General features: G+C 45.0%; 1 protein-coding gene and 1 non-coding gene across 3 annotated transcripts in view; both read left to right on the top strand.

The window, feature by feature from the left end:
- LOC126249659 (sodium- and chloride-dependent GABA transporter 1) overlaps positions 1-26,145 on the top strand; it is a 409,464-nt gene that overhangs the window by 108,400 nt on the left and 274,919 nt on the right. The window lies entirely within an intron of this gene.
- On the top strand, positions 21,260-21,359 carry LOC126250484 (U6atac minor spliceosomal RNA). The gene has a single exon (XR_007545710.1). It is a non-coding gene; the product is annotated as a U6atac minor spliceosomal RNA (small nuclear RNA).

Here is a 26,145-nt window from a genome sequence, read left to right as displayed (position 1 = left end):
GAGCTCAACCTCATAGAAGCAGGAGAGTATTTGATGTCCTAGAGGAGGACATTTGGGGAGAGCATTCTGGTTCTGTGTGACCCAGAGGCCACTGGCATGGGCCTCGATTCGCCGCCATATCCTCCGTGTCTGAACACATGCGACTCCTTTTTGTGGAGCTATATCTAAAACAAGCTGTACCGCAATAGCCCCAAAACTATTGCCGAGCTGAAAACAGCAACTCAGGAGCTCATCGACAGCATGGATGTTCCAACTCTTCGGCGGGTCATGCAGAACTTCGCTATTCATCTGCGCCGCATCATCGGCAGGGATGTCAGGCATATCTAACATGTCATAATCTAAATCCGAATACATGTAATGACTTTTACATGTTGAATAAAATGTGTGCACACCGTAGTTTGTAACTAATTTACGTTTTTTTTCATATAGTTCAATAATTGTCACTGTGTAAGTTATCAATAATTATTTTTTCTCAATTAGTAGTGTTAATGCGGTTGTGGTTACAGATTCCTCAGATAGTCCACCCACTATACACATAAGTTTTGCTTTGTCCCTTACATAGCTGATAATAAAAGTATATCTCAAGAAAATGTCTTCTCTACATAACAAATGCTAAACACCTCAAGAAAATGTCTTCTCCAAGTTGTAGATAACACCTGCAGTAGTTCATAAATTGCTTCATTACTCGCTTTGAAACAGATAAATGAATTAATTGACAGCGCGACGCAGTGGTAACTACATAAGGGCTACTATAGTGCTGTACACAGTATTATTATTATTATTATTATTATTATTATTATTAGAGTGGTTAGACACAAAGCATTAAGAGCCTCAGGTCGTCTAGTTCAGAAGTAAGGAATTCAGCGATCAACTGATTTATAAACAGTAAGTATAGTGCACATATCTGAACTTGTTTGATTTGAAATGGGGGTCAGAGTGCAGGTCAAGCAAGTGCCGCATTGGAGAGGAGTAATGCAGAGGAAGTATGTTTTGTAACAAGTGTGTTCCTTCACTGTGGATAGTTAGCTTTCTTATCTGAGGAGGGGTTGTGGGTAGCGCTTGTGATGCACCATGAATTGCTTCACCACTCATTCTAACAGACGGCACACAACACACACACACGCCCAACAAAAATGTTTCAAGTAAAGTCCTACATTCTGCAGTTTAGTTAGGCACTAAATTTGGTGACAGTGGAGATGGGGCAGACGGCAGGGGGAGGGGATGGAAAGGGAGGCGCTAGCTAATGTCTGATTGGCCTCAGGGGTAATAGTCTAAGAAAGGTTTGAAACCACTGTTCTAACTCATCCCATAGATTTTTCGTTAGGTTCAGGTCGGCACTCTTAGGTTAGGTTAGGTTAGGTTAGGTTAGACAAGCCAGTCCATTTCAGGAATGTTATTGTCCACAAACCATTGCCTCATAGATGGTGCTTTATGACAGGGTGCATTGTCATACTTACACAATCAGTCATCGTCTCCAAACTGTTCCTCTACCGTATGCATAACACAATCTACATCTACATCTACATTTACACTCCGCAAGCCACCCAACGGTGTGTGGCTGAGGGCACTTTACGTGCCACTGTCATTACCTCCCCTTCCTGTTCCAGTCGCGTATGGTTCGCGGGAAGAACAGCTGCCGGAAATCCTCCATGCGCGCTCGAATCTCTCTAATTTTATATTCGTGATCTCCTCGGGAGGTATAAGTAGGGGGAAGCAATATATTCTATACCTCATCCAGAAACGCAACCTCTCGAAACCTGGACAGCAAGCTACACCGCGATGCAGAGCGCCTCTCTTACAGATTCTGCCACTTGAGTTTGCTAAACATCTCCGTAACGCTATCACGCTTACCAAATAACCCTGTGACAAAACGCGCCGCTCTTCTTTGGATCTTCTATATCTCCTCCGTCAACCCGATCTGGTACGGATCCCACATTGATGAGCAATACTCAAGTATAGGTCGAACGAGTGTTTTGTTAGCGTTACGGAGATGTTGATGGACTACATTTTCTAAGGACTCTCCCAATGAATCTCAACCTGGTACCCGCCTTACCAACAATTAATTTTATATGATCATTCCACTTCAAATCGTTCCGCACGTATACTCCCAGATATTTTACAGAAGTAACTGCTACCAGTGTTTGTTCCGCTATCATATAATCATACAATAAACGATCCTTCTTTCTATGTATTCGCATTACATTACACTTGTCTATGTTAAGGGTCTGTTGCCACTCCCTGCACCAATTGCCTCTCCGCTGTAGATCTTCCTGCATTTCGCTACAATTTTCTAATGCTGCAACTTCTCTGTATACTACAGCATCATCCGCGAAAAGCCGCATGGAACTTCCGACACTATCTACTAGGTCAATTATATATATTGTGAAAAGCAGTGGTCCCATAACACTCCCCTGTGGCACGCTAGAAGTTACTTTAACGTCTGTAGACGTCTCCCCATTGAGAACAACATGCTGTGTTCTGTTTGCTAAAAACTCTTCAATCCAGCCACACAGCTGGTCTGATATTCGGTAGGCTCTTACTTTGTTTATCAGGCGACAGTGCGGAACTGTATCGAACGCCTTCCGGAAGTCAAGGAAAATGGCATCTACCTGGGAGCCTGTGTCTAATATTTTCTGGGTCTCATGAACAAATAAAGCGAATTGGGTCTCACACGATCGCTGTTTCCGGAATCCATGTTGATTCCTGCAGAGTAGATTCTGGGTGTCCAGAAATGACATGATACGCGAGCAAAAAACGTGTTCTAAAATTCTACAACAGATCGATGTCAGAGATATAGGCCTATAGCTTTGCGCATCTGCTCGACGACCCTTCTTGAAAACTGGGACTACCTGTGCTTTTTTCCAATCATTTGGAATGCTGTAAATGTGTTCATAGCCTCGACATTTAGCGTCTTATTAAGTGCAATAAGGAGACCACACTCTATGCCCGAAAAACACTTCCATACCGTAACACCCCCTCTAACGTGCTTCAATATTGGCACTTCACATGATGGCAGATAACGTTCGCCAGACCTTCGCCAGACCCAAATCCTTCCATCGGGTCCCCAGAGGGTATAACGTGATTCCTCACTCCAAATAACTCGTTACCAGTCATCCACTGTCCAGTGGTTTTGCTCTTTACACCACCTGAAGCGTCGCTTCACATTGACTACAGAGCTGCTCGACCATTGTACTCCACTCTTTTTTGTCACTCCTTGCGCATGGTCACAGCATTGCTGGTAGCAGTTTGCAATTCATGAGTGATTCCTTCCACTGATTTCATGTGATTTTTACAACCACTCTCCAGAACGCTCGGCAGTCCGTGTCTGTCAGCACGTGAGGTCTGATTGGCCTTTATTTAGCTATGGCTGTTCATTCGCGTTACCACTCCAGGCTCCAAGTCACTGAACTCTTCCGACCGACACATTCTGCTGTTACTGCTTCTCTACTGTAAACGCAACTCTCCCCTCCAGCTTATATATTGACGGGTTCGTCTCTCGTGATATCTAGTGGTCAATGCCGCATTACATAAGGCAGTCCGGATGCTTCTGATCAGATAGCGTCTTTTCCTTAGCAATTCACGTGCCCACAACGCCTCCAGGAGACATTCGGTTTCGTGGTTGCCTCTTCAATGTACACTCCTGGAAATTGAAATAAGAACACCGTGAATTCATTGTCCCAGGAAGGGGAAACTTTATTGACACATTCCTGGGGTCAGAAACATCACATGATCACACTGACAGAACCACAGGCACATAGACACAGGCAACAGAGCATGCACAATGTCGGCACTAGTACAGTGTATATCCACCTTTCGTAGCAATGCAGGCTGCTATTCTCCATGGAGACGATCGTAGAGATGCTGGATGTAGTCCTGTGGAACGGCTTGCCATGCCATTTCCACCTGGCGCCTCAGTTGGACCAGCGTTCGTGCTGGACGTGCAGACCGCGTGAGACGACGCTTCATCCAGTCCCAAACATGCTCAATGGGGGACAGATCCGGAGATCTTGCTGGCCAGGGTAGTTGACTTACACCTTCTAGAGCACGTTGGGTGGCACGGGATACATGCGGACGTGCATTGTCCTGTTGGAACAGCAAGTTCCCTTGCCGGTCTAGGAATGGTAGAACGATGGGTTCGATGACGGTTTGGATGTACCGTGCACTATTCAGTGTCCCCTCGACGATCACCAGTGGTGTACGGCCAGTGTAGGAGATCGCTCTCCACACCATGATGCCGGGTGTTGGCCCTGTGTGCCTCGGTCGTATGCAGTCCTGATTGTGGCGCTCACCTGCACGGCGCCAAACACGCATACGACCATCATTGGCACCAAGGCAGAAGCGACTCTCATCACTGAAGACGACACGTCTCCATTCGTCTCTCCATTCACGCCTGTCGCGACACCACTGGAGGCGGGCTGCACGATGTTGGGGCGTGAGCGGAAGACGGCCTAACGGTGTGCGGGACCGTAGCCCAGCTTCATGGAGACGGTTGCGAATGGTCCTCGCCGATACCCCAGGAGCAACAGTGTCCCTAATTTGCTGGGAAGTGGCGGTGCGGTCCCCTACGGCACTGCGTAGGATCCTACGGTCTTGGCGTGCATCCGTGCGTCGCTGCGGTCCGGTCCCAGGTCGACGGGCACGTGCACCTTCCGCCGACCACTGGCGACAACATCGCTGTACTGTGGAGACCTCACGCCCCACGTGTTGAGCAATTCGGTGGTACGTCCACCCGGCCTCCCGCATGCCCACTATACGCCCTCGCTCAAAGTCCGTCAACTGCACATACGGTTCACGTCCACGCTGTCGCGGCATGCTACCAGTGTTAAAGACTGCGATGGAGCTCCGTATGCCACGGCAAACTGGCTGACACTGACGGCGGCGGTGCACAAATGCTGCGCAGCTAGCGCCATTCGACGGCCAACACCGCGGTTCCTGGTGTGTCCGCTGTGCCGTGCGTGTGATCATTGCTTGTACAGCCCTCTCGCAGTGTCCGGAGCAAGTATGGTGGGTCTGACACACCGGTGTCAATGTGTTCTTTTTTCCATTTCCAGGAGTGTATATACCGAGTGCGGTGGACACCGCTCGGCATGGAGTAACAGTTTAGGATTCGAACTGGAAAATGAGGCAATCTTACTGTTCCTTGGAAAATAATTACTGCGACTTTAATATAAATTATCTCAAAATCTTCTTAAAGAGGGTTGGTGTTAGATCTATACACATGAATAAAATTCATTATCATGCTCTTCGTTGGTTAAAAGAAAGCGCTACTTGTAATTGGGGTACATGATGTCTCGTGTTTGAAGTGACGCAGTAGACTTAAAACTATGACAAAATCAAATCGCTTCACGTTCCGAATTAAGGCAGCCAAGCGAATCTGAGTCGACACTTCGAGACCTACATGCGTACTCCGCAAGCCACTTGACGGCGTGTGGTGGAAAGTACATAGTGTACTTAAATTTTATTATCCTCTTCCTGTTCCACTCGCGGCTGGTACAAGAGGAGGAGGATTCTCGTCGGTACTCCAGTGTCTGAGCCCGAATTTCACTGAGTTTTCTCCCATGATCATTACATTCTCTGAATTTAGAGGATATCTCTCCACATTGTATAATATTTTTCTTTTATGTCATCCTGTTAGAGTTTGATGAGTATTTCCGTTACGCTCTTGGGCTGACTAAAACAACTGCATCTGTGTGGTAATTCATTTACGTGAAAAGATAACAAAGATGATCTTAAACTCCGTGACGCTATTTTGGATTAAAAGCTTGTTAAATAGTAAATGCTCGTTATTGCAAATCTCTCTAAAGGGTTTCCCAGTAAACAATTCTTTCACGCTCAAGATCTTTACCAATATGCGATTCCACCAAGTTTATACAGAGAAGTTATTTTAATAAAATTTCATTAAATGGTTCAAATGGCTCTGAGCGCTATGGTCATCAGTCCCCTAGAACTTAGAACTACTTAAACCTAACTAACCTAAGGACATCACACACATCCATGCCCGAGGCAGGATTCGAACCTACGACCGTAGCGGTCACGCGGTTCCAGACTGTAGCGCCTAGAACCGCACGGCCACTCCGGCCGGCATTTCATTAAAGATGTCCAAATTTTTGTAGTTATTTCCCCCTACTTCAAAAGACACCTCATCTATTTTCACTATAGTTTTTTTTTCGAGAGTAACCGTTCACATGCGTAAAGGATCAAATTATATTTAAATTTTTGACCTCGTGCCTATTCCACGTACATATTGTAGTTATTGTGTACTAGAACAAATGGTGCAGATGAATGACACAGGATCTACCCACCAATGTATGCCTTACCTTCGACTGTTCAAATTTAAAATTTTCTCGTTTTCAACTCAAGTGCGCAGAAGAATCATCATGCGCTACTTAAAATGCGCATACCGAGGAAGGTGGCGCATTGGTTAGCACACTGGACTCGCATTCAGAAGGACGATGCGACGGTTGAAACCCACGTCCACCCATCCTGATTTAGGTTTTCTGTGATTTCTCTAAATCGCTTCAAGAAAATGCCAGGTTGGTTCCTTTGAAAGGGCACTGACGACTTCCTTCCCCATTCTTCCCTAATCCTATGGGACCGATAACCTCGCTCTATGGTCCCCTCCCGCCGAATCAACCAACCTTAACATGCGCGTCTTATCTACCCAAACATTTCCTGAGAAAAATAAAACCCATAAACAAGGGATATGCAATGTAAGTAATATTCCACAATATTTTTGCGCACCATAGATGCAGTAATATTGTAGAGGGCCTTGGAATCGACAGGTGGCGCGCATGCAACGGTAACTTGCGCATGCGCGTCTTGCGGCACTTTTACGTATAAATAGAGCGACTTGCACTAGCAGTCTCTAGTGTCAAACACTCGCCTGAAGATGGCGGTAAGGTTGTCAGCCGAAATATCGTGGAAAGAAGTCGATGAGATCCAGCTGCAATCCCTAAATCTTGTGGAATATTCGATACGCCGGGAAAACTTCAAGAGTCACAATGTAAGTAATAGTTTATTTCGAACTGTATGGAAAACATTAAGTAAGCAGTCACCAACAGTGCAATATGAAATATACATCGAAATCTGATTGTTTTGCTCGACAGGAACAGGAAACGGATGTCTCATTCGACTAACTAATTGAAATCGGTGTGCTCGCCAGTCTACATGTGGTTTTAGGCAGTTTTCCACATCCCATTAAGTGAATGCCTGGCTGGTACCCAAATCGCGCCTCAGTTACACTATTCACAAACACTCAGAAAACTTTCCGTAACATTCACGCACATTCCGTGACAGGAAAGGCCATCCGGCCACCCCTTGAATTAACCACTCTACATCCGTTAATACCCATGCTGATACGCGATAAAGTAAATGTACGAATATCTGTTTCACTAGACTGAGATCCAAGTTCTGATTGGCTAAGTATGGGTTTCACAAACTTTGGTGTCAACCTTTGAGTACAGTACCTACTCATAAATTTTTAAAAACAAGACGAGAAACAGGTTGGCAGTTCCTGACATGTGTGAATTCTCTCTCGTTTTAGAAAAGCCCAACAATTATATATTTCACTCGGTCTGGGAACGTGTGCTCAATTAATTATGCTTTTCTCGTATGGCAAACAACATTATGTATTTGGGACCACAACCTTGTATTGTCTAATTGAAGATATCATCAACTCCGTAGGGACTTTGCTCTTTATAATCTTGATGATTTTTCCTATTTAGCAAGAGACATTTGCTTTCCTCGGTGTACTCATACGTTTTCTTCTCCTAACTATTTGCACCATTGTAGCCACCTGATTTTAAAAACCAATTGCTAAAAATATTTGTCAAACACGATTTCATGATAGGCCTATACTTTTTAAGAGAAATGCAATGGCGTGCAAAACGTAAGGACGAGAGAAACTTTGGCATGCTGTCTCACTGCCGAGTAACACAGCTCAATGAAACGTGGATCATACATGGGAAGACATGCTACAGAATAGTTGAGAAGGTAACCGAAAGAAATATGGAACGAGACGAACAGAAATGACGCTTTTGTTCAAGGTACTAAAGTCACCGTGATTTATGATGGTCCCTTGGACAATACAAAAGGTGGGACATGATTATTAAGAGGTTCTGTGACCACCACGGGCTGCAGCGCGTGTTCTGCAACGTGCTGACACGCTGGTCACAAGGGTAATGGGGAGTTGTTGTGGTAGGACGTTCCTTTCCTCCACAACAACTGAATGGTCGCTGGTGCATGTGGACGTGCTGCGATACGTCTGCCCAACAAATCCTGCACGTGCTCGATGGGATTTAAGTCGGGACCTGCGGCGTTCGATGCGATGGTGCACTAACATCCATAAAAATGAAGTCAGGGCCAAATTCATCCCTGAAAAGACGCACATGGGAAAAGGAGTACAGTATCGCAATAACGTTGACCAGTGAATGTACCGTGTTCAAAAATTTGGAGGTCAGTCCGCCCTTGCAACAGTCTGCCTCCCCACTCCATAGTCCCTGGACCACCAAAAAGATCATGTTCGACAATGTTCCTGGGCGCATTATGTGTTTCACCTCTTGTCATATGAGGTACGTCCAGCATTCTCGAATATGATCGTTTTGGTAGTCCAGGTGTAATGGTGTGGGAGGTATAATGTAGCATGCATATAATGACTTCCAAATCTTTGAACACGGATCACTCACCGATCGACGTTATTGCGACGCTGTGCTCCTTGCCTATATGCGTCTTTTCAGTGGTGCATTTGGCCCTGACTACATTTTTATGGAAGACATTGAGGGACAGTATCGAATATTGTAGGTAGAGGAGCTCGTGGAACGAGAGGATATTCGGCGAATGGACTGACCTCCCCGTCCCTCCAACTTAAATCTTATCGAGCACGCGTGATATGTGTTGAGGAGACGTGTTGCAGTATATGCACACGCACCAATGACGATCCAGCAGTCGTCAGCCGCGCTGGTGGAGGAATGGACCGCCCTATCACAAGAACTCTTCACCAACATTGTGGCTAGCATGGGAGCGCGTTGCAGAGCATTAACTGCTGTCCGTGGTGATCACAGACTCTATTAAGAACCATTTCCCATCTTTGGTAAAGTCGCGATGACTTAAGTGTAATTATTCTCTTTCCTTAAAAGTGTCACTTCTATTGCGTATTTCTCGAGCTATGTTACTCAGCAATGACGCATTATGCCAAACTTACTGTTGTCCTTAAGTTTTGCACACTAGTGCAGTTTAATCCTCAGTTGTTTCTTCGGCTGTCTTTCTTCGGCTATGTTTCTTTAGTGGCTAACTGCCAATTTCAGATAAGATGTCACAATCTTAGATCCTTTTATTTCGTTTCTTAATGCGTTACACCTCTTTTTAAAAAACTCATTACACACTGACGATTTGGTAGATATCTCTATTTCATTTTGAAGACACTGTGGTACTTGTATTGGAGCAATCTTTCTTTGATTATTTCATGGTACTTCGTGTGTGGTGAGCGATAGAGAGTAACCCTGGACAATAGCATCTTGCAAAGATGACTTCCAACTGTATTGTATTGTATGTTAACCGGGGGCCTAGAAACGACGGAGAGGCTCCGTCCCCGCCGCAGCCGCAGTGGTCCACAACCCCACGACGACTACCGCAGTCCACTTGACCCCTTCGCCGCCCCACACCGAACCACTCTTTCAGGGTTATTGTGCGGTTCGGCCCCCGCCGACATAGTGCAGCTGAGGCGGAATAAGGGGAACCAGCCCACATTCGCCGAGGCAGATGGAAAACCGCCTAAAAACCATCCAGAGACTGGCCGGCTCACCAGACTTCGACGCAAGTCCGCCGGGCGCATTCGTGCCGGGGACCAGGCGCTCCTTCCCAATCCGGAAAGCCGTGCTTTAGACCACACGGCTAACCGGGAGGTCATTTCCAACTGTACACATTCTGTAATGGTGAAAACCACAGTTGCAGATGTATTAAAACGATTCTAAAAGTAAGATCGGTTAGAGTACCGTCTCCATCGTGAACGTCTTCGTATTTTTACATACCGAGACGAAACAGCGATTACAAAAAAAAATGTTATCTAGATAGAATCTATTACAGACAGAACAGTAGCTCAATTGGAAATGATATTGAATAAATATGTCTATGGAATAAACCAGAACTTATAAAGACGTATCCTAAGATAAGGCCCTCAAGTTCCGTAGTGGCAATGGAAGCTAGACTTTGCGAGACCACTGAACTTCAGACTATTCGCAGGATGCTGTGTTAGGCTGATTTTCACTGTTGTACGCTTCTGCAAAAGTCCTTCGTGAATAGCATTTGCAAGATGAAAATATTGAAGTTCGCAAAGCAGAATTCTCAGACAGCTACTGTGCGTCGCAAACGTAAGATATTTTCGGATGTGAAGTTCAACGTGGTCGATTCTGAAAGATGGTCGTACACCTGAAGGAAACAAAAATCTCAGTTGGATCCCAATTACATGCAGGCCGATGTAAAATACGGAATTTTTAAGTATAATGGGTTGGATTATATGTAAGCTACCAACATCGGAAGCGAAGTATTTATAGACGGTCAACTGAACACCCAAAGATAATTGGTCACTTAGAGACGCAAATTTGAAACATTGCTTCACAACCAGTGACAGCAATACTCTTGAGCCTGCAGAAAACTTCTGTAGCTCTGTAAGGCTTTTCGTAGACGACGCAGTTTTGTCCACTGAGGTGACATCGTCAGAAAATTGTTAATAACTGCAGAACTCTAAAAGATAAGCGACTAGTGAAAACATTAGCCGCTGACACTCAACATAAGCAAAAGCAATGTATCGCGCATTAATTGACGAAATACCCCAGATTGTTTGAATGAGTTATCGCCGCCAATTTACTTTTTTTTTTTCAAACTGATCTCAGGGAAAGCTCATTTCACCAGAAACAACGGTGTCTAATAATAACATAAACAGGACATTTCTCTGACTTCTTTACAGAATTACAAAATACAAAACGCGACTGTACGAGATGATTAACCTACGAAATGCATTAGAGTGTCTGCAAAACTACAATGAAAAATCACATATTTTTTATATATAATCCAATTATACAAGGTGATCAGAAACAGTCTATAAACTTTGTAAGGGCATTGCAGGGTAGAGTGTGCTAAGAAGCAATTATTAAGGAAAAAATTCGATACGTTGCACCGTTTCCAAGTTAATTAGCATTGAAGTTAGCCAATCAAGCCGTTACGTGGGCAAATTCCAACGGCCCGCCAAAGGCTTGTGCCGCCAAACGGGTGTTCCCGCTGTCATCTACGCTATGAGAGCCCCTCCCGCCGGTGGTTCGAGTCCTCCCTCTGGCATGGGTGTGTGTGTTGTTCTTAGCATAAGTTAGTTTAAGTAGTGTGTAAGTCTAGGGACCCATGACCTCTGCAGTTTAACCCCTTAGGAATTCACGCACATTTGAACATATGAGAACAACTGACACTAATTACGAGGGGCGTTCAGAAAGTAAGCTCCGATCGGTCGCGAAATGGACACGACTATGAAAATCCGATAAAGCTTTGCACAGATGTGTTGGGTAGTGTCTCTAGTATAACCCCAGTTAGCATCACGTCGCTCTTCTCATTTCTGAGCTCGCAGTGAGTGCGTAAAGATGTCTAGAAAATAGTGTCTGCCGCCAAGTACGAGGGCCTGGTGAGAAATTTCGCCTGAAGCTATGCAGCTAACATTACATAACTGTCGTGCTGTTTCTTCTTCAAGACAATTCTCAGCCGCATTCTGCAGGGGCAATGAAGATGCTCCTGCATCGTTTTCAAATGGAAATGTGAGATTACCCACAATACAGTCCGCAATTGTCTCCCCCTGAGTTTCATCTCTGGTCACATGAACCGCTGTCTTTGAAGACAACATTTTGACACAGACAACGAGGTGTAGGCCAGCGTGGAGAATTGGCGGAAAGCACTGGCGGCTGCCTTCTATGATGAGGCTATTGAAAAGTTGGTACAACGCTATGACAAAAGTCTAAGTCAGAACGGCGACTACGTAGAGAAGTAGCTGAAAGGTGTAGCTAATTGTTACAAGTAAAACATTTCTGATGTTCACTGTGGTTTCAATTTGGCAATCAATCGGAGCTTACTTTCTGAACAGGCCTCGTATATCTGGCTGGCGCTGGAATTTGTGCGCGCAACGGCCTGATTGGCTAACTTCAACGCTAATTACCTCGGAAACGACGCAACGTATAGAATTTTTTCTTAATAACTATTTCTCAGTACAACCTACCCTGCAACACCCTTCCAAGCTTTTCAGACTATTTCTGACCGCACTGTATACGAGGGAGGCTCGAAAAGTTTCTAGCCTAACAAACAAAGAATGACAGAAATTTCATAATACCAATTTATTTTTCAATATAATACCCGTTACACTAATATACTTGCGGGCATGCTCAGATAACTTCGGAAAACCATTCAAATAAAAGGTCTTTGATTTCGAGTTCAACCACGCCTTCACAACATCAATCAGTGCATCACCATTGTCAAATCGTCGTCCTTTGAGGTCATTTTTTAGGTTTGGGAAAAGAAAAAAGTCGGAGCCAAATTTGGAGAATATGGCGGATGACGTAATAATTCTAACCCACAAACACGTGCGCCGGTGCATTATCCTCATGCAACAGAACTCAGCGCGCCAATTTTTCTTCCCTTTTTTTCTTTATCTCTTCTCTCAAACGGCGCAGGAGCATGCAATAGTATGATGCATTGATAGTTACGCCCTTTTGCAAGTAATCCACCATAATGATCCCTTCCGCATCCCAGAAGACAGATGCCATCACCTTACCGGCTGATTTTTGCAGCCTGAATTTTTTGGGATTGGCGATGAAGGACGTTTCCATTGTTGTGACTGTTATTGTCACATGATCAGAGTCGTGAACCACGTTTCGTCCATTGTCACATACCTTGCAAGAAAGCCGTCTTCATCCGCTCCAAATTGGCGGACGATTTCTTCACAACGCTGCAACCTCTCCCGTCTCTGATCTGCATTCAAGTCTTTCGGAACCCACCGAGATGAAACGTTCCACATTCCAAAAATATCCAGTGTCATGAGCACGCCTATGGGAGATTCAATGTGCTGCAATGCTGCAATGTTGTCCGACGATCCTACAAAATCGTATCGTGAACGGCAGTCTCTATTTCATCAGTGGCAACGGTGACAGGCCTTCCGCTCCTTGGCGCATCTTCCACACTCGTTCATCCATGTTTGAAGTCGGACACCCAGTTTCTCACTGTTCCACAACACGGAGCACTGTCCTTAACTGTATTCCGCAGTCCTCCGCAATTTCCTTGGGAGTCATTCCCTTCAAATGAAGATATTCAATCACAGAATGGTTCTTGATTCTCTAGATATTCGTCATTTTGCTTACACTACGGTATACAACGTATCCTAGCGGCAAAACTAACGAAGCAGTAGCCGCGAATTTTGACTTGTAAGCGCACAAAGCGTCACTATAAACGTAGGTGGTGTTGTTTGTGCGAGACATTACAGTAAATATCTCGGGCAAAAACTTTTCGATCGTTCCTCACATATACATAATGAAACATAAGAAAAAATCCGTAAATTTTAACGTTCCCGTTCACAAAGGTGGATGAAATTGCAAATACACTGCCTGACAAAATAGTGAAATAGCCAGGATACGAGAAAGAAACGAAATAAACTTTACAGGTTATTTCAGTGACTACAAAACTGAGTCAAATTTACAAAGAACTTGGCAGCATGAGCCGACATAGCAGTATGACGTTGCATCCTTCTGGCCTGGATGCAAGCACTGAATAAGTTAGGAAGGGTGTCATAAAGCCGTTGCATGCTCTTCTGAGGCAAGCTGTCCCACAAATATTTTTACTAGTCCTTGATATCCTGGATGCTGGCACTGGAACGTACACTACTGGCCATTAAAATTGCTACACCACGAAGATGGCCAGCCGGTGTGGCCGTGCGGTCGCGCGGTTCCAGACTGTAGCGCCTCTACCTTCATTCGATCCCTGCGAAACCCTACATTTGAGCAGGATAATGCACGACCGCATGTTGCAGGTCCTGTACGGGCCTTTCTGGATACAGAAAATGTTCGACTGCTGCCCTGGCCAGCACATTCTCCAGATCTCTCACCAATTGAAAACTTCTGGTCAATGGTGGCCGAGCAACTGGCTCGTCACAATACGCCAGTCACTACTCTTGATGAACTGTGGTATCGTGTTGAAGCTACGTGGGCAGCTGTACCTGTACACACCATCCAAGCTCTGTTTGATCAATGCCCAGGCGTATCAAGGCCGTTATTACGGCCAGAGGTGGTTGTTCTGGGTACTTATTTCTCAGGATCTATGCACCCAAATTGCGTGAAAATGTAATGAATACCCGTTTATCATCTGTATTTCTTCTTGGTGTTTAATGGCCCGTAGTGTAATTGACATCTGCGCTGGTAACACACATGTTCTACCAAAGACAGATCTGAGGACCTCGCTAGCAGCTGTCAATATCTCAACATAAATCAGACAGTTAATAGAGTCACGTGCCGTGTACGGACTAGCAGTGTCATGTTGAAAAATGGCACCACAATACTGTTGCATGAGAGGTAACACGTGATGTACTTCACGTACAGTTGTGCCGTTAGAGTTCCCTCAGTCAGAACCAGCCGTGACCTGCATTTATACCCGATTGTTCTCCACACCATGACGCCAAGAATAACACCGTCGAACTTCTCCAAAGCGCTGGGAGAATGGAACCTCGCCCCAGGTCGTTCTGAGTAGTAGTACAGAACCATGATTAATCGCTGAAAACCTTGTGACACCATTCATCATCAGGCAATGGTTCCCGCTCACGGCACCACCCCAAACTCAGCCGTTTGTGTTGTGGTGTTAACTGCAAGCTACACATGGGATCTTAATTTCATAGTCTGGCTGCTGCCATTCTCCGACCCACGGTGCGGGATTACGCAGAGTATTGCAGAGATTCTGTTACATGTTCTAGGATATCAGGTGCAGATATGAAAGGGTCAGTGGTTCGTACACTTTACGGCAATCCTTCCTTGTAATGGTCAGATGTGGTCAACCGGAACTTTGTCGACGAGTATGCCTGCCCTCACGATCCTATGCAATCGAGCATCGGGCGTTTGTCACATGTAAATTCTCCAAAAATCTGGATATTGCGCGATTCGACCATCGGGCCAAATCGAGGACGACATAGACGCCCCTTTCAATCTCTCAGGTGCACATAACGCTGCTCAGATGAATACGCAGCATCTCCATACCCTTCAAAGTGATCACTCAACATGTAACGCTGTTCACGCCCCTTATAAACTCTCGAGGCCTGCTACCAACACTAAACACGAGCAACACGAACACCCTCCGATGGCCGTTATAACTGCAGCAGAAAACTGCAACTCTAATCATTTACATACCCACCGATGGTGTGTAGGTGTACTAAGTCACTGATATATGACCAAGTCTTCTGAATGCTTCACTTTTTTGCAAGGAAGTGTACTTCTGGCAACAGACCTACCGCTGGAACAAAGAGCTATCTTAAGAGAAAAATAATCTTTAAATTTTAAAATATTATACAATGTAATTGTTCTTGGCTGACTGTTTTTAATCAACGTTTATTGATGTAAATACAATGTCCTAGTCAATGACGCATAAATCACTGCTTAGAGAGGGTATTAATTTTAGTCAGTGTCTCGTTTTATTAGTATTCGTGTGACCCGCTCTTACTCTGTTAACATGACAGAGTGCAGAAAAGTAACACTTCTGATATTTTATTCTTTTCTCAACCTCGGTTGAAGTATTACATCTCAAGCATCGGCAGAGGATTCAGCAAAGTGGGAAAATCGGTCGAGTAATATGTGTGACATCTAATGCCTCAATCGACTTTCCTGCTCAGGTGTGACGCAAGTTTCAGCCCTCTGCCACTAGAGGGCTCCGAATTGTTGCGTTTAACATGGCAGTGTGTGCCTAACTATGTCGGTGCTTGAGAATCAGCGGACTGTAATCGAGTTTCTAATGGCAGAAAAAGTGCCCCCAATTTAAATCCAGAGAAGAATGAAAGCTGTGTACGGAGAATGACGGAAACGGTGGTGCTAACCTCAACGTGTGTGACAGAGCTCGGAGTGGACGCATGCGTGCGGCAACAGACGACTCTCATCGGAATCGGGTTGATGAACCCATCGGAGAAAATCGAGGCACCCACCGTGCCCACAGTTTTCTGTAGCGCAGTTCTGCAGTGATATGCCACACTTACTTGAGGTATCCGACGATTTTCTCTAACGAGTTCATCAACCCGTTTCCGCTGAGTCTCGTCGGCTGCCGTATGCGGTGTCCAGTCGGAGCTGTCGCAGACACTGAGATTAGTACCACCGTTTCCTTCATTACGAGCACGAACACCCAACGTCACATGTTATTGATGTCTATACAGTTATACCCGTACACAGCTTTCATTCTTGTACGGATTTCAATTGGAAGCACGTTTTCTGAAGTTGTAAACTCAATCACAGGACGCTGTTTCTCTCATCGACATAAAAAAATGGCTCTGAGCACTATGGGACTTAACATCTATGGTCATCAGTCCCCTAGAACTTAGAACTACTTAAACCTAACTAACCTAAGGACAGCACACAACACCCAGTCATCAAGAGGCAGAGAAAATCCCTGACCCCGCCGGGAATCGAACCCGGGAACCCGGGCGTGGGAAGCGAGAACGCTACCGCACGACCACGAGCTGCGGACTCTCATCGACATAGTTACATTACATACCGCCCTGTTACACACTACAATTTGGAGCCCTCTAGCGCCAGAGGGTTCCAACTTGCGTCAGAGAAATGGAAAAGTCTGCCAAACCGAGCGAGATGGCGCAGTGGTTAGCACACCGGACTCGCATTCGGGAGGACGACGGTTCCATCCCACGTCCGGCCATCCTGATCTAGGATTTCCGTAATTTCCCTAAATCGCTCCAGGAAAATTCCGGAATGGTTCCTTTGAAAGGGCACGGCCGACTTCCTTCCCCGTCCTTCCCTAATCCGATGAGACCTATGACCTCGCTGTTTGGTCTCCTCACCCAAACAACCGAACCCAACCCAAAGTCTGCCGAGTAGTAACAACTTCTTTTCTCGAGAGCACCGAGTTTAGAAGTGAAAAGTGTCATGGAATCATCGAGTACCATGTACCTTTTATGTTCTGGTCCTCGTCCACCGGCATTGTCCATTCTGTTTTTGCTTCGTTGGTGAGTGTGCCATGAAAATTATTCTATGGTAGGGGCATGTCGGTGGGAAGTAAATGCTACTCGATTCTCGCTGGTTGTATACGTTCATTGCACCAATGCCCGCAATACCAACATGTCTTGATCCCCTTGATCGGTATTACAAGTGTCTAGAATATAGGTGGGCAACGGGCGGCCCACTGGCCGGATCTGGCTCGGGATTGGTTTCAGTCCGGCCTGCGGAAGTAATTCGTGGGAGACAGGGACAAAGCGAGGAGCTGCAGAATTTTGGAACTGAAATTTTTAAGGCAGCTAGTGTCAAATGCCGTAAGTAAAGAAACAATGTTCACGACGCGTAAATAAATATAAACTTTTGGAGATATGGTGAACATAAAATGAATGTATTTACTCTCAGAAAAGCGGATTTTGAGGCATGATTTGTTGATGTGGCTTTTTGAGAAAGAGGTGACATTCATATCGCTGCGTATTCCAATAAATATTAACGTTACGGACGCTATAGTTTTGCCTTTATGTGAAAGGAGCGCTGCTGTCAAGTGGCGTCGTGTGAAGAGATGACCCGTGTGCTTAACAAAGAATGAGAATCAGGCCTGCGGTTCAGCAAAGGCTGACCATGCCTGGTCTAGAGGTATCTATTCAGAGAGATTTGTGGTGGAACGACTACATAAATGTAGCTGTGAACACAGTAGAGTCCACACTCACATTTCTTGAAGGAATCCTAAGGATGTGTAAATCAGGTACTCATGAAGTCATTTACAAAACACTCGTTCTACTGATTCTTGAGTATTACTCGTCTACAGGGGACCCTTACTAGGTACGATTAGAGAAGATACAGAAGAGCCAAAAGATGAACGGCGTTTAGTAAGCACGAGAGGGCCACGGAAATGCTCAACGAATTGCAGCGGGGTACGCTACATGGAAGACAAATGCATTGTACAGAGCCCTGCTCACAACATTTTGTGATATCACGTTCCAAAACGAGAAACACATTACGTCCTACAACATACATTTCGCGAATGACTGGGATCGTAAAATTAGATGCCGAATTACACACTATATTGTGACTGCTGGAGCAGATTACATTTCTTGTACCTGCTCAATTCGTCTGCTGCGACTTTCTGAGGGCACTTAAGTCTCTACAACACTTTTACGCAGCAGATATAGTAGTCCACGATGTCCAGGATGCCCTTCTCTATCCATAAAGGCTAGGAAATATTTTGTCTTTCTGCTGCGTTCCGGGGCATATGGGTATTAAGGGAGCCGAAATGGCAGATTTGGCAGCGAAGGAAGCGTGACGCGATCCTCAGATATGTCAGTGTGCCTTCCCACGACATGTAATCGCATAAATGTTGAGGTACAGAAACATGCATAGATGGGAGGAAGACTAACTGGAAGTGACGGACAGTAAGCTACGCATAGAAAAGTCAACAAAGCGCTATGACGTACCTCTTTCCAGCCACGCAGAGGGGATGAGAATCTTCTTACTCGTCCTCATAAAGGACACAGCCCTATGACGTATAGCTTCTTGCTCCAATGAAAAGACCCACTTTGTAGTGCTTGTGGCTCAGAGATCTCAGAGACCCACATTTTAGTAGACTGTGTTTTGTATTAAGACAATAAGGCAGAAGCTCATTTGCCGACGGATCTGCCACCTGTTTTAACTGACAATGAAACGAATGTGGTACGACATTTAATGTTTTGTGAAGGGTCCGAAGTGCTTCCTAACGTTTTAGTGTTTCATTACGATGATTGGCTCATCCATGTTTTTTTATGTAATCAGCCAGTCACATTTTCCTGTGTAATAATTTTAACTTTCCTTCTATCTTCCTTCTGTTTTAATTGGCGGTTTTAGAGCAGCTGACCACTTTAACGCTCCCATAGTAGATTAAAGCTAGTGTGAATGTGCTAATTATCGTGAATGAGGTTGTGAGACAGTGCTTGTTAAGTGCGCAAGACTTACTCTTCCTGGTATTATGACTTTTTAACCACATTGAAATTCATGGAGAAGAAGTAAAAACTTTGAGGTTCGCCGATGACATTGTAATTCTGTCAGAGACAGCAAAGGACTTGGAAGAGCAGTTGAACGGAATGGACAGTGTCTTGAAAGGAGGATATAAGATGAACATCAACAAAAGCAAAACGAGGATAATGGAATGTAGTCAAATTAAATCGGGTGATGCTGAGGGAATTAGATTAGGAAATGAGACACTTAAAGTAGTAAAGGAGTTTTGCTATTTAGGGAGTAAAATAACTGATGATGGTCGAAGTAGAGAGGATATAAAATGTAGACTGGCAATGGCAAGGAAAGCGTTTCTGAAGGAGAGAAATTTGTTAACGTCGAGTATAGACTTAAGTGTCAGGAAGTCGTTTCTGAAAGTATTTGTATGGAGTGTAGCCATGTATGGAAGTGAAACATGAACGATAACTAGTTTGGACAAGAAGAGAATAGAAGCTTTCGAAATGTGGTGCTACAGAAGAATGCTGAAGATTAGATGGGTAGATCACATAACTAATGAGGAGGTGTTGAATAGGATTGGGGAGAAGAGAAGTTTGTGGCACAACTTGACTAGAAACAGGGATCGGTTGGTAGGACATGTTCTGAGGCATCAAGGGATCACCAATTTAGTATTGGAGGGCAGCGTGGAGGGTAAAAATCGTAGAGGGAGACCAAGAGATGAATACACTAAGCAGATTCAGAAGGATGTAGGTTGCAGTAGGTACTGGGAGATGAAGAAGCTTGCACAGGATAGAGTAGCATGGAGAGCTGCATCAAACCAGTCTCAGGACTGAAGACCACAACAACAACAACCACATTTGTTCCTATTAATATCTGTAAGGGCGCTGATAACCTCGCTGTTAAGAGCCCGTATGCCACAAATACACATTCAGTAAAGTTAGTTATTTGAGCTTGTACGAAAAGGCACCGACAGCCCTTCTTTATACGTACCATCTGCAAACGGAACAGGAAAGGGTTCAAATGGTGCAAATGGCTCTGAGCACTGTGGGACTTAACTTCTGAGGTCATCAGTCCCCTAGAACTTAGAAATACTTAAACCTAACTAACCTAAGGACATTACACTCATCCATCGGTGAGGGAGGATTCGAACCTGCGACCGTAGCGGTCGCGAGGCTCCAGACTGTAGCGTCTAGAACCGCTCGGCCACCCCGGCCGGCGAACAGGAAAGGGGCGAATTAATCTTGTACGATATGTGACCTCTGCCTCCTATCATACAAATGCATACCGAGCACAGATATATGTAGGGGCTTCTGAAATTAAGTTGCACTTTATTATGGCAGGCCAAGTAACTTTTATTGAACGCTGCATTACACTCCAGAGTGACACAATACGTAACAATAATTTCCAACATAGTCACCAAGTCTCTGTAACGACGGTCCCGACGTTCTACCACTCGTTCAATTCCTCGATGATAGAAATCCACTTCTTGGTTACGAAGCCATTCGAAAACGGCTGTGCGAACGTCCTCATCGTTGGAAAATTTCTTTCCCCCAGATGTTCTTTTAGTTTGCCAAAAAGATCGAAACCACGTGGTGCAAGATCTGGATTGTATGACGGATCAGCACCTCCCATTTCTGTACGGCCTTGGTCAGATGGTTGGCAACGTTTTACTATGGCTGGGGCCATTGTTTCATATGCCGTCAGAATATCACGATGAATCTGTGCGCAATTTAGACTATTTGCCACAAGAATAGTACTGTCGCACATACTTCAACTGAGGAGTACGTTTCCAGTTGTCGCGCCATTTCACTCCCATTTTGTTATACACCTGTTATCCGTACCGCAGCACAACTGTCTCTGCAGTAAAGCCAGAACATGAACTCGATGCGATACGATATTGCAGTGCCTGTATTATTCTGATTTACGATGGAAAGTCCCTTTCGACTTGCATGCATATCCAAAGGAACTTTGCATCATAAATCGGAATGACACAGGCAACGCAATATCGTATTTATCCGCCGACACCGGGCAAGCAACCTGCACGGGAATATACATAGTGGATGTACGAGTATAGTTGTAGACACGTGTTGTATGAAAGGAGAGACGGTTAGCACTCCCCTAGACAAGAATGGAACACATATAAGGTTGAGGCACCGCTGAGTAATCAGCGCTTGACCCATTTAAAAGCTGGCACTGTAGCTCAGCGTGTTCGGTCAGAGGGTTAGCTGCACTCTGTAAGAAGAGAAATGAGTTAATCGATCAACGACGAACTTCAACGGGTGTCTTACGACGTCTGCCCTGGGCAGATGCAACGAACGAAAGAGAACAAAATGAGATTTTAAAAAAAATGGCAAGGCGACCGCTCGCGCTAAGCGGGAAATCCGGGTTAGAGCTCCGGCCCCGCACAAATTTTCCTTTTCGTCATTCCATTCTACAGCTGATGGTTGTCCATATTCACAATTGCGAATACATTTAATGTAAAACATGAACTATCTTCCGACAATGCGCTACTCTTGCTGCGCTACGATCTCAGCGTGAGACGACATGTGAAACTTTCTTTCTGAAGTTCCTGTGTAGATGTGCGAGGGCATACTGAAAAGTAATGCCTCCGAATTTTTTGTGCCAAAGAAATAAAACAAACTTAATTAACATTCTACATCTTTATTGTTCATGTGTAAATATCTATTTCTCGACATAGCGATCCTGCTAACGAACACATTTCTCCCAGTGAGCGACCAGTTCTTGATACCGTAACTGTAGAATGTTTGATTTTGTTGACGGTGCCACAACCTCACCTCTGTTTGCATCGCTTCATCAATATCAAAGTGAAGTCCTCCGTGGCGTTATTTGAGTTTTGGAAGCAGATGAAAATCGGTGCAGAAAGTCGAGACTGTGTAGAGGATTATCGACGTCAGCGAAAGCAAGGCATCGGCTTGTTGCCGATGTCGCAGCGCTCGTGTGTGGTCTGGCATTGTCATGCTGAAGGAAAGGATGCTCCATGTGTGGACGAAGTTTTCTGCAGTTGGAAACTCGATAACAGCGCGCTGTTTCTCACGCACCGACATACACTGAGTTGACAAAAAGTCATGGGATACCTTCCGATATCATGTCCGACCTCCTATTACCCGGCGTAGTGCAGCAACTCGACGTGGCGTGTACTCAAAAAACGTTGGCAGTATCCTGTAGAAATACTGAGCAAAGCTGCCTCTATAGGCGTTTATAAATTGCGGAAGTTTTGCCAGTGCAGGATTTCGAGCTCGAACTAACATCTCGACTATGTCCCATGAATGTTCGATGGGATTCATATCGGGCGTTCTGGGGGGCTAAATAATTCCCTCTAACTGTCCAGAATGTTCTCCAAACTAACCATGAACAATTGTGGGTCGGATACACGGCGCACTGTCATCCATAAAAGTTCAATATTTTTTGGGGAGCATGAAGTCCATGAATGGCTACATATGGTCTCCAAGTAGCCGAGCATAACCATTTCCGGTCAGTGATCGGCTCAGTTGAACCAGAGGACCAACCCAGTTCCATGTAAACACAGTCCACACCTTATGGAGCCACCACCAGCTCGCAGAGTGCCTTGTTGACAACTTCGGCCCATGGCTTTGTGGGATCTGCGCCACACTCGAACCCTACCATCGGGACTCATATGACCAGCTCACAGTTTTCCAGTCGCCTAAAGTACAGCCAACAGGGTTGCGAGGCAGGCTATGTCGTGCTGTTAGAAAAGTCGTCTGCTGCCATGCTACCATAGTCTATGAACGCCAAATTCCGCCGCACTGTCCTATCGGATATGTTCTTCGCAAAACCCGCATTGATTTCTGCGGTTATTCCACACAGTGTTGCTTGTCTCTTAACACTGACAACTCAACGCAAACGCCTCTGCTCTCGGTCGTTAAGTGAAGGCCGTCGGCCACTGCGTTGTGCGTGGTGGGAGGTAATGCCTCAAATTTGGTATTCTCGGCACGCTCTTGACACTGTGGATCTCGGGATATTAAATTCTCTAACGATTTCCGAAATGGAATGACCCACGCATCTACCTCCGACTACCATTCCGCGTTCAAAGTCTGTAAATTCCCGTGGTGCGGCCATCTTCATGTCGGAAGCCTTCTCACATGAATAACTTGAGTACAAATGACAGCTCCACTAACGCACAGGTCTTTTTTTTTACCTTGTGAACGCTATGCTAACGCCAACTGTATACGTGCTTATCGCTATCAAAAAAATGGCTCTGAGCACTATGGGACTTAACTTCTAAGGTCATCAGTCGCCTAGAACTTAGAACTACTTAAACCTAACTAACCTAAGGACATCACACACATCCATGCCCGAGGCAAGATTCGAACCTGCGACCGTAGCGGTCGAGCGGTTCCAGATTGTAGCGCCTAGAACCGCTCGTCCACCCCGGCCGGCTTATCGCTATCCTATGAGTTTCGACACCTCGGTACAGTTACGTTACACACTTGCATTTACACGCTACAATTTGGAGTCCTTTTGCGGCAGAGGGTTGCAACTTTCGTCATCTAAGTGGGAAAGCCGGCCGAGTAATATGCATGACACGTAATAACTCAACCGATATTGAAAAGAGAATAAAAAATTCGGAGGCACTAACTTTCATTACGCTCTTATTACAGATACACAGCCCACGTTGTAAGTTGGGACTCCTAAACAACAATCTTACACCACTTGGCTAATTTATATATTTTTTCGTTAGTATTTTGATTTTTTCTCGCATTTATTGATTTTATATTAATCACGTATCAAATATGACGAATTATTCTCAGGTTAAGTATGAGACAGATCGAAAATTTGCAGGATCCGAGATGTCTGAAAAAATTAAATTAAGACTTAACTTATCGTCGACGATGAGGTTATTATAAATGGAGCAGAAGCTCGAATCATGGAGGGCTGGAGAAAGAAAACGGCGATGCCGATTTTTTTAAGTGTACTATGGAAAACAAGGCGGAAAACTATTTGGATAGCTGGACGGCAATTTGAATCACCACCCTTCTGAACCATAATTTCTTCTTGAGAATTGGAGGAAAAGTGTTCTGGATGAGCAGTGAATGTTAAAGAAGTAATATACACTGAAGGGCTAAAGAAACTGCTATAAACATGCGTATCCAAATACAGAGATGTGTAAACAGGCAGAATACGGCGCTGAGGTCGGCAACGCCTATGTAAGACAACAAGTGTCTGGCGCAGTTGTTAGATCGGTTACTGCTGCTACAACGGTAGGTTATCAAGACTTAATTGAGTTCGAACGTGATACTACAGTCGGCGCACAAGCGATGGGACACAGCATCTCTGAGGTAGTGATGAAGTGGGGATTTTCCAGTAAGACTATTTCAATGGGAGTACCGTGAATATCAGTGATCCGGTGAAACATCAAATCTACGGCATCGCTGCAGCCGGAAAAAGATCCTGCAAGAACGGAACCAATGACGACTGAAGAGAACCGTTCAACGTGACAGAAGTGCAACCCATCCGCAAAATTCTGCAGATTTCACTGTTGGGCCATCAACAATGTCAGTGTGAGAACCATTCAATGACACATCATCGATATGGGATAACGGAGCCGAAGGCCCACTCTTGTACCCTTGATGACTGCACGACACAAAGCTTTACGCCTCGCCTGTGCCCGTCAAGACCGACAATGGATTGTTGATGACTGGAAACATGTCGCCTGGTCGGGCGAGTCTCGTTTCAAATTGTATCGAGCGGATGAACGTGTACCGGTATGGAGACAATCTCATGAATCCATGGACCGTGCATTTCAGCAGGGGATTGTTCAACCTCGTGGAAGTTCTGTAATGGTGTGGAGCGTGTGATACATCTAGATACGACTATGACTGGTGACATGTACGTAAGCATCCTGTCTGATCACCTGCATCCATTCTCGTCCATTGTGCATTCCGTCGGACTTGGGCAATTCCAGCAGGACACCCCACACGCCCACAATTGCAACAGAGTGGCTCCAGGAACACTATTCTGAGTTTAAACACTTTCGCTGGCGACCAAACTCCCCAGTCATGAACGTTACTGAGTATATGTGTGATGCCTTGCAACGTGCTGTTCAGAAGGGATCTCCAGCCCCTTGTACTCTTGGGATTTATGGACAGCCCTGCAGGATTCATGGTGTCAGTTCCCTCCAGCACTACTTCAGACATTAGTCGAGTCCATGCGACGTCATGCTGCGGCACCTCTGCATGCTCGAGGGGGCCCTACACGATATTAGCAGGTGTACCAGATTGTTTGGCTCTTCAGTGTAGGATGTGAAAGATTCTGGAGCAAGTGTTGTCTTCCCCTCGAAGTGTTGTAGTGTTGTATCTGCTCGTGACATGTTGTGCACTATAGACTAAGAAACGTGACTCCGAGTCAGCTCTTTCCTTTTATTTTTTAAACTGATTTTCGTTTGTCTGCTAAAAGTATCAGTCCGATTCACCCTCAAATATAATTTGCTACACTTTCTAATCGTCCGTAATAGCAAAACGTTACAGAAACTTTTCCGTAAAAGAGCTGGTGGCTGTATTAAGAAACGAAAGAATTTTTGCTCTACAGTTTTGTAGCCACAGAGCGACCACCGAATACCGGCCACCTGACATCTGCCGATAACCACTAAGGTGGTGGCGGCGTGACGCATCTTGGGCACGTGTCTGATCTCGCATTGATGAGCATAAAATTATTTGCTATTGTATTTCGCTTTTCTGCGTGAAATATCTTCGATGAACCGAGTGAACGTCGTACAATAACACAATGGTGCGGCTACTGATTACGGACCATTAGAAGTGAAGAATACTGAAGTGTGTAAACTACCATGACAGTTAAAAGTTACCCAAAATAAAAATGGGATAGTATAAATGTTTGAAACGTTTATGTTTGGCATATTGGCGAGAAGGTTAATATGAATGTCTTCATTAATTTTAATTTTTGGCTTGAAATTTAATATTTGCCTTTGTAATTA

Source organism: Schistocerca nitens, chromosome 3, assembly GCF_023898315.1.
Source record: "Schistocerca nitens isolate TAMUIC-IGC-003100 chromosome 3, iqSchNite1.1, whole genome shotgun sequence".
Classification (NCBI taxonomy): Eukaryota; Metazoa; Arthropoda; class Insecta; order Orthoptera; family Acrididae; genus Schistocerca; species Schistocerca nitens.
The sequence above is the reverse complement of the archived record's forward strand: the minus strand, read 5'-3'. Positions and strand labels throughout refer to the sequence as shown.